Source organism: Eptesicus fuscus, chromosome 12 (assembly GCF_027574615.1).
Source record: "Eptesicus fuscus isolate TK198812 chromosome 12, DD_ASM_mEF_20220401, whole genome shotgun sequence".
Classification (NCBI taxonomy): Eukaryota; Metazoa; Chordata; class Mammalia; order Chiroptera; family Vespertilionidae; genus Eptesicus; species Eptesicus fuscus.
Window position 1 is genome coordinate 67,800,856 of NC_072484.1, and position 11,334 is coordinate 67,812,189.

An 11,334-nucleotide genomic window follows, 5' to 3' on the forward strand; every position below is an offset into this window, starting at 1 on the left:
CGCCATCGCACCACGAGGTGACTCCCAGAACTGGGGGAACTGCCACCACACCCAAGCCCAGGCGGGAGGTATGGGTGTCTGCGGGGGGGCGGCCTGTTATGAGCTGTTCTGATAGGTTGGAGCCACGAAAGCCCCTTTTAAGCCTAGGAGGACGTTAGTGTTTGAGGAATGGGACCGGCAAACTTTTTGAAAAGGGCCAGATAGTAACTATTTCCCATTTGGGAACCATCTGGTCTCTGTTGCAGCCTCTCAAGTCTGCCGATGCAGCAGGACAGCCGCCATGGACAGATCCAGAAACACACGGCAGGCTGTTCCAGTGAAGCCTTATTTATAGGAATAGGACTCGGCGTGTTGGCTGCAGTTTGCCAACCCCTGCTGAAGAAGAAGCCTTAAGAATTGTTGAGTCCCACCCCCTCCCAGTCCACGGAGGCAGGGGGTGGGTGCCGTGACTAGTCTGAGGTCCTCAGAGCCTCCAGGCTCAAGGTGAGCTTCACCGCACAGACTTCTCCCGTACCGGGAGGTGTGACAGGAAGGGCTCGCTGAGGTGCCTTATCTGGTTCCTGCACCTCTGCTCCCCTGGATTCTGCAAGCTCAGGATTAAAGGAAGCTCGTGTTCTACGAGATGATGTGGGGCGAGCTAGCAAAAAGGAGGGGTCAGGACCCCCTTCACCCCTGCCTCTGCTTGGGATGCAGGATGCTTGGGCTGCAGGAGGGCCTGCCAGGATCCCCCGGCTTAGGTGGATGAGAGCTTCCTGCCTGCCCCTCCTCCCACCGCCCCCCTCTTCCCACACAGGGAGCAAAAGCTGCTGTCTGGTGCAGTAATTACAGGGTGCAGAGCAGAGGCCAGTGCCGCCTGCATGTGAGGTTCAATGACAGCCCCTCACTTAGCAGCAATTACCAGCTGATCCTAGAGGAGGGTCCCTCCTCCTGCTGCCTCCCTGCCAGCCCTATTGCCTGGCCTCCCAGGTCAGACCCTGTTCACCCTCAGCTTGGAGCCCTAGCAGCACCCATGCTGTCTGCAGCCATTGCATCTCAGGGCTGCATCGTTGCCATGGTAACTCGGTGCTTGCACAGGTTTCAGGAAGCTCAGGCTGTGACTTGTCTCTCCAAGGATGTGCTGTCTGTCCCCACGAAGCCTACAGCTCCAGGGCTTCTGTAGAGGAGGGAGGAGGGAATGTGGGCTGACCTGCAGGTTCGAGTTTTAAGTGCTTACATGCCCACCGTCTCCCAGGAGCCTACCGCGGAAGGAAGGTTATTGCCCCCAATATATGAGGATGTCTGTAGTTGAGGTCGTGGTGGGGATGAGAACGAGCTGGAGCTTGCCTGTGGGACAAACCTGCAATGGCAGGCAGGGCCTGGAATGCCTTCATCTTCCTTCTGGAACCTTTCCCTGCTGTGAGGGCTCAGGGCATCACCTCCATCTGTTTCTGCTCCATTCTTCTGAGGGAAAAGAAGGAAACTCCCAGTGGCTTGAGAGTAGAGTTACACAGAACCATAAGAACAGTCTTTGAGATGCTTGCCACAGCTTGCTGCATCGTGGACTATTGATGGGCTGGGCTGGGTCCCCAAAGTGCAGAGAACTGAGGGTGGGGATGCACATCATCCATTTGTGTTGACGGCATCCCAGGAGTGCTGATCCCATGCCAGATATTGAGCTGAGTTTGGGATAGACATTAGTCCTTGGAGAGATGGCAAATGGGGCCATCCTTCCTCCCAGCCCGGGGAAGTGTTGAGGCAGGGGACCAGGGAAACGGGGGGAACGGGATGGACCAGTCACTGGGCACCTTCGAGGCCTCTCGTGTAGGCTCTTTAATCCCTAAATCCTAGTGCAGTAGGAATTGACTGTACCCATTTCACAGCCGTGGAAACTAAGCTCGCAGAGGTTAAGCATGATGGTGGCTGAGAACGCACCTCAGAGACGCCACCAGACCTGGATTCACGCCTCTGCCCTGTGACTAGCCGTGTGTCTTGGGCATGTTGCTGATCTCTGAGCCTGTTTCCTTGTCTATGAAGCAGGAATCCTAATGAAGCTGTTGTGAAGATGACATGTCTGTACACAGCAGCACAGTGCTGGGCACATAGTAATAGCCACTTATAAAGGTCAGCAAGGAGGATGTGACATAACTGGCCCAGGTGACGGAGCAAGTGAGAGGAGGAGCAAGCACGGAGTGCTGCCTGCTCCAGTGCCTGACCCAGCGAGGCCCTTTATAGATACTTGTTCTGTGAAGGAATTTCCAACAGTGGGAATTAACGGGATTTTTCAGGTCCCAGGGGCTACCCTAACTTGTAAATGATTTGTCCTGCAAGGGCAGGCTGTTCCCCACCTCCCCCACCCATTTCCACCAGCCCCTGCCCCCCCAGCCACCCCCGAGCCCTCACCCTGACATGAGTCGGGCCCCTTTGCCCCGGGTTTGTAGTACCCAGTTAGCTTGACTTCTGGTCCCATGGTTATCTGCAGTTTCGTTGGCAACTAGTGCCTTTCCCAGGAACAGACGCACAGCCTTGTTCTCCTGGCATCCTGCTGGTGGGGCTGTGCCTTTCTCCAGGAAGTCTGATGAGAACTCTCCTGCTGGGACGACAGAGGGGTCGGAGAGAGAACCAGGGGCAAGTGCATGGCAATGCATTTAATAAATTCTAGAGCAGCGGTCGCCAACCTTTCGGACCTCACGGCCCACGCGCCCTGCCCCGTGCGAGCTACTGGAGACAGAGGAGTCCTCAGGACGCTGCCGTTGTCCGCAGGGAGCTTCTGTGGGACCTTTGAACCCGGTCGGTTCCCTCGGAAGCAGACTCGGGAGATTAGGGTGTAGGATGTTATTTAGGAAACGGTCTTAGGAAAAACACGTGGAAGGGAGTAGAAGGACGCAGGTTTGGGGAGTGGGAGAAGTTGAGTCCCCACAAAGGGCTCAGGACCCCACAAGGAGCCCTGGAGCTGAGCCAGCCCTTCAGACTTGTCCCAGGGTGGGGTGAGGGGCTGCGGCCTTTGCATGTCCACGCCGATCTGTCACTGGAAGTGGACCTGCCCCCGGAAGGAGGTGTGACTTTGCTGAGGCTATTTTTTTCCAATGAGAATTTCCAAAGAGGGCCGACCGCTGAGGGCCGACTCCCGGTCCCACTGCAGCAGGGGAACCACTCTCATTGTCAAAGGGTATCTGAACAGCTCATCACAGCCTCCACCACACCCAGGGCCACAGCCTGGCTTCAAGGATGACCAGGGGTCCCTGAAGAAGGGTAAAAACCCATATCTGACATGTATGTGCATATGTGCATTTTTGGGGGGAAGAGTGCCTTTGACCCCCGAAAAGATTAAGAACCACTGGTCTAGGGAAAGCCAGACTTATCCACAACCTAAAAACCACAGGATCAAAGATGTACACTGTAGGTGCTCTAGACGATGGATGGCTAGATGATGAGTGGATGGGTGGATAGATGTCATCATAGAATTATTGGGAAACACAGACGCAGAGCTTGTGCGGAGAAACCAGTTCTGCCTGGCGCAGGAACGAAGATTTTCAGGAGGAGCTGACCATTTTGAACTGAGTCGAAGACTGAATGAGCGTTGCCAAGCAGACGTAAGGGTAAAGCATACCAGGCTGGGGGGGGGGGGGGGGGGGGCGGTTGGACAGAGGCATGAGGATGGTGTGTTGGGTACTGTACGCAGGAGTTAGTTCATCTGCGTGAGAGGAGGGAGTAAAGCCCCCAGGTCCCCCAGGAGGAATCCTGATAGGAATTGTTCTCCCAAGTTGCTCAAGCAAGCAGGTATCTCCTCCACCCCCACCCCCAACACTCAGCGATGGCCCGTGCCTCTGGGAGGTCACTCCTGCAGCCACCCCTGGGAACTTGGCGTTATGGCTGGCCCACTTCCAGATGACAAACAGGAGATGCTAGACAACTTCCCGAGGTCACTCACCTCACTAGCTCCCAAGAGCAGCCGGAGCCCTCCCCGGGGCTCACCCCCACCCCCACCCCCACCCCAGTGCCCTGCACATGGCTGTTTGGGATGCCAGGTCTCTGCACCCTCCTGGGATTGGGCTTCTCTGGTTAGGGGCACAAAGCGTGTCCCCCGCGGTGGCTCGGGGGCCCGAGGGGCGGCATGGGTGGCATCCGCAGGCCCTGTTTTGCTCCGGGAGGAATCCCCCCTGAGCCAGAGCCTCCGTCCTGTGGCAGGGCTGCCCCATGAATTAAACATGCCCCCGTGGTTAACTCAGTAATGCTTTTATTAATAGTTAATTACTCGGTGCGCACTAGGGAAATGAGACTCACTCAGGCCTCGTAAATTAAGACAGTGATCTTGTGAGAAAGCCAATGGGAGTTCATTACCCAGCCCCTCCCATCGCTGCACCTCTGGGCTTGCCATTTGGCGGCGCTAAACTAAAGGAGATGCAGGGGGTGAGGGGTGAGGGGTGAGGGGTGAGGGGTGAGGGGACAGGGACCTTCCCAGGGTGGAGCTGGGAGGTGGACAGTGAACATCACCAGTTTCCTGGGAGAGAAGAGGCCCGAGGGGCAGGGCGGAAGGGTCCGCTGGAGATGTTATTCCTGCAGCTGGCCATCAGACTGCTCCTCATCACTTCTGGGGGCAGCCCCCAGGGATTCCCACACAGGGCAAGGCCACCTGTCTCAGGGGTGGGGCTCGCTCCTTCGGCCCAGGGGACGGGAGCACTCCCTCCCCCGCGGTGGCCTTCCTCGTTTCACAGTGCGGGACGCCCCTTCCTCGGCTCTTGTGGTGGCTGAAGCCAGTTTCCCGCCCTGCGTCTGCCGCTGAGCTGGAGAAGGGGCTTGTCCTAACCTGGTTTGGTTTTTCTAAACGTAACTTTCTCCCGCGTTTTGTTGCCCAGAAGACAGGAGCCCCTTGTCCATCGTCCTGGGACACCGGAGCCAGCACCTGCTTCGAACCTACTCAGTGCCGGGACCTGTCCCTCTGGCTCATGCTCCTTAGCTCCGATTCTTCGCTGTGTGACTTGGGGCCAGCAACCGCGCTCCTGGCCCATTCCCTCGTCTGGAATGAGAGGGAATAGCAATACCTCTGTGCGGGGTTATTGTGACGATTAAACAAAGTAAATACATGTCAAGTGCTGGGAACACCGCCCAACACAAGTTCTCCCTGCGCGGCAGCTGTTAGGGCCTTCACGCCACGCTGCCATTTCACAGGTGAGCAAAGTGAGGTTTTAAATGCGTTCTTTTGCCTAAGGACGCATAGCCCAGAACTCCATGTTGCCAAAGCTTCCAAGGGGGCAACGTGGGAGGTCAGTCGCCCTCTAGAAGAGCACTTTGACCAAGTCCAGGGTCCAGGGAAGATCTGGCCTCTGCGCCCAGGTCCCAGCCCCACCCAGGCAGCCTGGGGGGCGACGCCAGCGTGCACAGGCTCTGCAGTCAGGCTGGCCCAGTCCACATCCTGCCACACCCCCACCTGTCCCCCGGACCTGGGGCCTCAGCTTCCACGTCTGGCAGTGGGCTCCTGGTCACACCTACCTCCTCGCGCCATCGAAGGGTTCTGTTTGAAAGGCCTAACCTCCGGTAGCCTTGTATCAGAACTCTGCACCTGGGTTTCTTTCGCTGTGACCCGGGGACAACAAAAAGCCTCGCGCGCTGGGCTGTTGGAGCCCCGCGGAGATAATGGGCATCACTCAGCCTGGCAAGCAGGGAACTGGCAACTGGCGAGCGGCAGGTGTTCCTGGTCAAGGCCCCTCCAAAGGCAGGGATGTCGGGGAGCCTCTGGGGGGTTGGATGCTGTCCCCGGGTGGATGCAATGACCCTGGAGGAGGGCTCTCCTGGGTCAGGTGATGTGGAGGGTTGGGGACAGAGCACCTTCGGAAACCCACACTGGCCACCTGGTGCTTTGCAGGGGGAGGTCAGCCTCTCCGCTGTGACCGCCACCCCCAAACTGCCAGAGCCACGCGTAGGCGAGGTGTCCTGGGCGGGAGATTGAAGCCTCCCCCCGGAGAGAGTGCGGCTCTGGGTTCATATATAATCTGTAACGTCAGATTTAAATGTCACTGCTGCAGGCGGCTGACCCGGGTCCCCACACAATGGGCCGCGAGGGGCGCCTCCGCTGCCTCTTCATCTTCCTGGCAGTCGCTGACCAAAAGAAGGGAGATTTGGTTCCTTAAAAAACTAAACAGTTGTTGAGCACTCTGGTGTTGCCTGGGCAACAGCTGAGGGGGAGAGAGAAGCATCTTATTGTTTAAAGTTATTCTTGTTCAATTTCAAAGGCCTGTTCTGAAAAGGACTGCATTGTCCAAGCAGCCCGGCTGGTCCTCTCTCTCCTCTGGCCTGCTGTGCGTTCCCAGTCCCGCTCCCCCTCAGCCCTCAGCCGCACTGCCCAGCCCCAGGCAGTGGAGATGGTCGCAGCCATGCTGGACAACGGGGCACCAGAGACAAGTTCCTTCCTGTGCTCTGTGCCCTCTCTCCCAGGCCCCGCAGGGGTCACGCCGCATGGAGCATCCGTGTTCCCCGGGCCTGGCCTGCTTTTCCAGGTCCTTCCCCGCCCCCCTCCGCCACCCCCGACGTGGGCATGTGCACAGGAGTGTGGCTCAGTGACTTAGGGGTCGGCTCACAGAAGTGCCTGAACCTGGGGGGCGATGGGGTCAGCCATATAACAGAGGTAGGCATCTTGGTTCTGAAGCCCAGCCAGGAGTGAGATGAAGGTGGTCATGGTCATTGCTTGGGGGAAGCCAAGTGGTACCCCGGTCCCTCTAGCCCTCATGTGACATTGCATTGGAATTGCTAACTCATTCCTTTTCCCCGTCAGACTGTCAACCCCCGACAGCAGGCTGCGTCTATTCATCCCTGTGCATTCCTGTAAACTGCCTCAAATCCTTTCAGGAGCAAGGCAGATTCTGAAAACCCAGATGAGATGTACATATATTTTTAATTAAAAAATATTTAGTGAATACATATGCATGATACAAAATTCAGAGGGTTTTAAAGGAATAAATACCCATGACTTCTGGTACCCATTTTCTCTCTGGGGATAGTCATGGTTTCCAGCTTTCAATGTATCCTTCCAGAGATATTCTGTTCAGATAGAGGCAAATGGGTATCAAATACATTATCCACATGCCTAGCTCCTGTGTCTAACACAGCGTCCAGCTCATGGTAGATACTTTATAAAACTTTGTCAGATAGATGGATGCACAAACAGGTTATATGGATAGTTGGATGGTGGATGTGTGGGTGGGTGGATGGATGAATGATGGACAGATGGATAAATAGATGAATGAATGACTGGATAGATGGATGGATGCAGGATTGATGGATGGATGGGTGGATGAGTAAGTGGATGGATGGATAGATGAAGGGATGGATGGATGATGGATGGAGGGATGATGGATGAATGGGTGAATGAGTGAGTGGATGGATGATGGATGGATGGATGGATGGATGTATGTATGGATGGATGGATGGATGGATTAGTGGATGGGTAGGAGGGTGGATGGATGGATGGATGGATGGATGGATGGATGGATGGAGGACCGGGTGGGCAGGCAGGTGGATAGGTACAGCTCTTTTTTTCCCAGATGTCTGTGTTCCCCAATAAGAAGTTCCTTCAGAGAAAGATGGCAGATCCAGCATTAGACATATTGAATTTCAAGGGCCTATGTTATTCAGATGGAGACATCCAATAAGCAGCTGAATTGCGGTTTTATCAGGTAAGAGTTTTATTCTGCTGCTAACAGAGACCCAACTACAATGGCTTGAATCCATTTTCCGTTTCACAGGACGAGAAGTTCTAATAGAGGTATAGCCCCCAGGATATCAGGGCTGAGGTCACTGTGATGCCCTTGGTCTTTCCCTCGTGGTCTCAAAAGAGCTTTTGAGGGAAGGAGCCTCACCCATCACGTCTGTGTTCTAGGGAGGAAGAAAGAGGAAGAAGAGAGGCAGAAGAGTGAGTCAACCGCCTATAGGAAGCCTGTTCCTGGAAGCCCCTCCCAGTGACTTTTAATTATATCTCCCTGGCAACTCCTAGATGCAAAAGGGGACTGGGATATGTGGCTTTTAAGTTGTGGACATTATTCCCAGATAATATTGGGGATCTATGATATTAGTAAGGAGGAAAGAGGAACTGGGTAGAGTCAGCAACTAGCAGCCTCTGAACCCTGGGTGGGGAATCAGAGGAGAGTTCTGGGCCTGAGGATGGACACAGCAGGAAGGTGCACCCAGGGAAGAGCAGATGCTAAGGCACAGAGGTGTGAAAGCTCGGGTGCATCCGCAGTCACATTCCGTCCTGTTGGCTTCAGCTTCTAAACTCCAGAATGGAACCCCTTCTCCCCTCCTGCCCTGGTCCAAGCCACCATGATCTTCACCTGGATCAGAGCAGCAGCCTTGTACCTGGTCTCCCTGCTCCCTTCTGACCCACTGCCCAGTGCCCAGTTCTCTGTCCAACATTTACAGTGACTCCTGATCCATACATTGGAGACTGGCTCCCTGCTCAACACCCTACAGTAGCTTCCATCTCACTCCGAATGAGACCCCAAGCCCTCACCAAGGCCTGCAAGGCTGTACTTGACGTAACCCCTGTTTCCTCTACTGTAGATGGCTGGAATGGCACCAGGTGTCTGACCCGTGGGGTCAGACCAAACCTGGGTTCAGCAACCTCAGTACTTGGGTTCTGGCTAGGAAAGAATTCAGAGTCTAGACCCAAACTGTAAGAGAACATGTGTTGGGTAGATCACAGAGGTAGAGAAAGTAAGACCTAGAAGGAATGGTCTTAGCAAACAAGTTCTAGAGGCAGAGGAAGGGCCTTGGAGCTTGGGAGTGAGGAAGCTAATGGTAAGTGCCAGGGGCGGGGGAAGGGCAGGGAAGGGAAGGGGAGGGCGAATGGGGAAGGCACAGGTGTGCTCCCAGGAGGGAGAGTGCACTGGGTCCTCCCCGTAAGGGTTTTAAGGGCGGAGATTTTAGGGGAGGTCCCGGGGGAAGATCTCAATAGAATATTCAGCAGCTTTCCAGGAGTGTCCCTTCAGAGTTTGGTTCCCTCCACTGATTGGTTGGCCAGCACCAGGGCAGGGGGTCATTATTCAATGCAGCTGGTCCCGAGTCTGGTTTTGTTGTTTTTCTGGGCCTGGAACTGAAAGACAACTGAGGCCTAGATGTTATCTCTAGGGAGGAAGGGTCAGGAGAGTCACCCTGGGGGTGAGGTCCCGCCTACAACTGATTGTCTGTTGCTAGGCACCTGGGGCTTTCCACCCAGGTGACCTTCTGTACCTGCCCATCATCCTCCCTCTGCTCACGTCTGTCTGCCTCCAACACCTCTGTCTCTCCCCGTTGGTCACTTCACTCCAGCCATGCTGACTTCTGGCTCCTTCCCACGCCACTAGCTGTTCACGCGCCCAGGGTGACCTTCATTCAGAAGCTTCACGTGGAGGCTCCTCTGCCTCCTCCAGGTCAAATATCACCTCCCCAGAGAGGCCCCCTGACCATTCTACCTAACCCCCTCCTCACCATCACTCTGTTCTCCAGGGTTTAACCCGTTTGGGACCACAGGCTCCTAGGCCTCTGGTGAAGCCTAGAGACCCCTTCCCAGATGCGGGGAAGAAAATATGTAGAGTTACAAAGGAAATCAATTATATTGAAATACAGTTTTCAAAACATTTGCAAAACAAATGTGTGATGTAGTGCTATAGTGCTTCTTTATTAATGCATTAAATAACCAGATCCGGAGGCAGCTCTACTAACCACCACAATTTTGAAGCGATGATGGGTGTCAATGATATTTTGAAACATCCCCAACAACTCTAACGTGATAGGAAGTATCTGATTGCTGCTGGCGACAGTCACAGGCATTGCTAATACGACCAAGGTGTGTGGCCAACATTTATCATCGGAGAGAAATGCTGTATTTCAGCTAAAGGTTAATGTAATAAAAAGGTAATTTCTGCCCCCTCCCCCCTCCCCCGCCCCGCCCCACTCCCTCTAACTTCACCAACTCCGTGAATTTTGTCTATGGATCCCTTGGGGGGAGTCTGGGCTGTTGTGTATTTTTTAAGTCTCTTTCTTTGCTTGACATTACACATTTATTTGTTAACTTGCTTACTGTCAGTGTCTCCCAGGAGAGTAGAGATTGGATCTGTTCTGCTCTCTGCTGCCTCTTCAGTACCTAGAACACTGCCAGACACACGAGTGATCAATAAGCATTTTCTCTTTTTTAAATGAACAAACAAGAGAGATAAGGCTGGAGAGATGGGGAGGCTGGGGCTAGACGCGAAGGGCCTTGAATGTCACACTCAGGAGTGTGGCTGGGACCCCGGGAGGGGAGATGGGCCGGGGGAGACAGGATGGCAGGGAGGGGAGTGGACTGAGCCTGCCTGCCTTCGGGGGCAGCTTTCTGAGGGAGGCTCAGGTGTAAACCATGTCGATCGTGAATGTCGGCAGCCACTTCCATCTCTGCTGACCCGTCTCCTCCTTCCAGCCTCCCTGGATGTTAAACAGGGAGCTTGCAGAGGCCGGGCCCAAAGCCCTGTCCTCGTTCTTCAGAGATTCCCAGGCCGTAATGGTGTGTCAGGCAGCGAGGGCAGGCCCGCAGGGACTGAGGAGGCAGAAGGGGGGGGTGGGCTGGGAAGGGAAGGGGAGCCTCAGAGGCTCATGGCTCGCCTTGGGGACAGCTCCACGGCAGCTACCACAGAGAGACCTGGTGTGCCAGGCCCTGAAGCCAAGGAGGAGACCAGTCACCCCTCCCAGACGGAGCTGCCTACTTAGGGCCGTGGGTTTTGCGGCGACCTGAGAACGAGGGGAAAGAGCAGACTTTTGGAATCAGACCGACTTGGGTGGGATTCTGGGGTGGCCACTTGCTCTTTAATCGCAGGCTCTTGTACAAGTCACCTGGCGCTCCATACCTCCCCACGTCTGTAAGTGCGGGGGCATGAGGATTCAGTGGGGAACATAATGGATCTAAAGCAGCCGACTCAATGTCAGGCGCGTGGTAGACAATCAGCTAACGGCTGCCCTGTCACTGTTAACCTATAGCCGGTGACTGGACCACGGGGCCAGTAGTCCCTCCACTGCTTGCTGGCACGGCTGTAATAACAAGCCACTTGGTCACTTGGAGCCGGGAGTGTAAGCTGGTGGCACGGAAGCCAATGAGACCCGAGTGGAGAGAAAAAAGCAAGCTCTGGAGACAGCAGATTGGGTTCAAGACCAGCTGTGTGACCTTGAGTAAGTCCCATCACCTCTGGGAAGAATCTCTGAGCCTCAGTTCCTGCATCCTATTCTTCCCCTCGTGCCCATGTCTGTCTGTGAGGATGATGGGACAGGAGCGACATGTGAGAGGGAGAGGGCCTGCCCCGAGGTGCACACGCACCACAGTGCCCGCGAGGACCGTACCGCAGTCCCAGCCCGCACGGC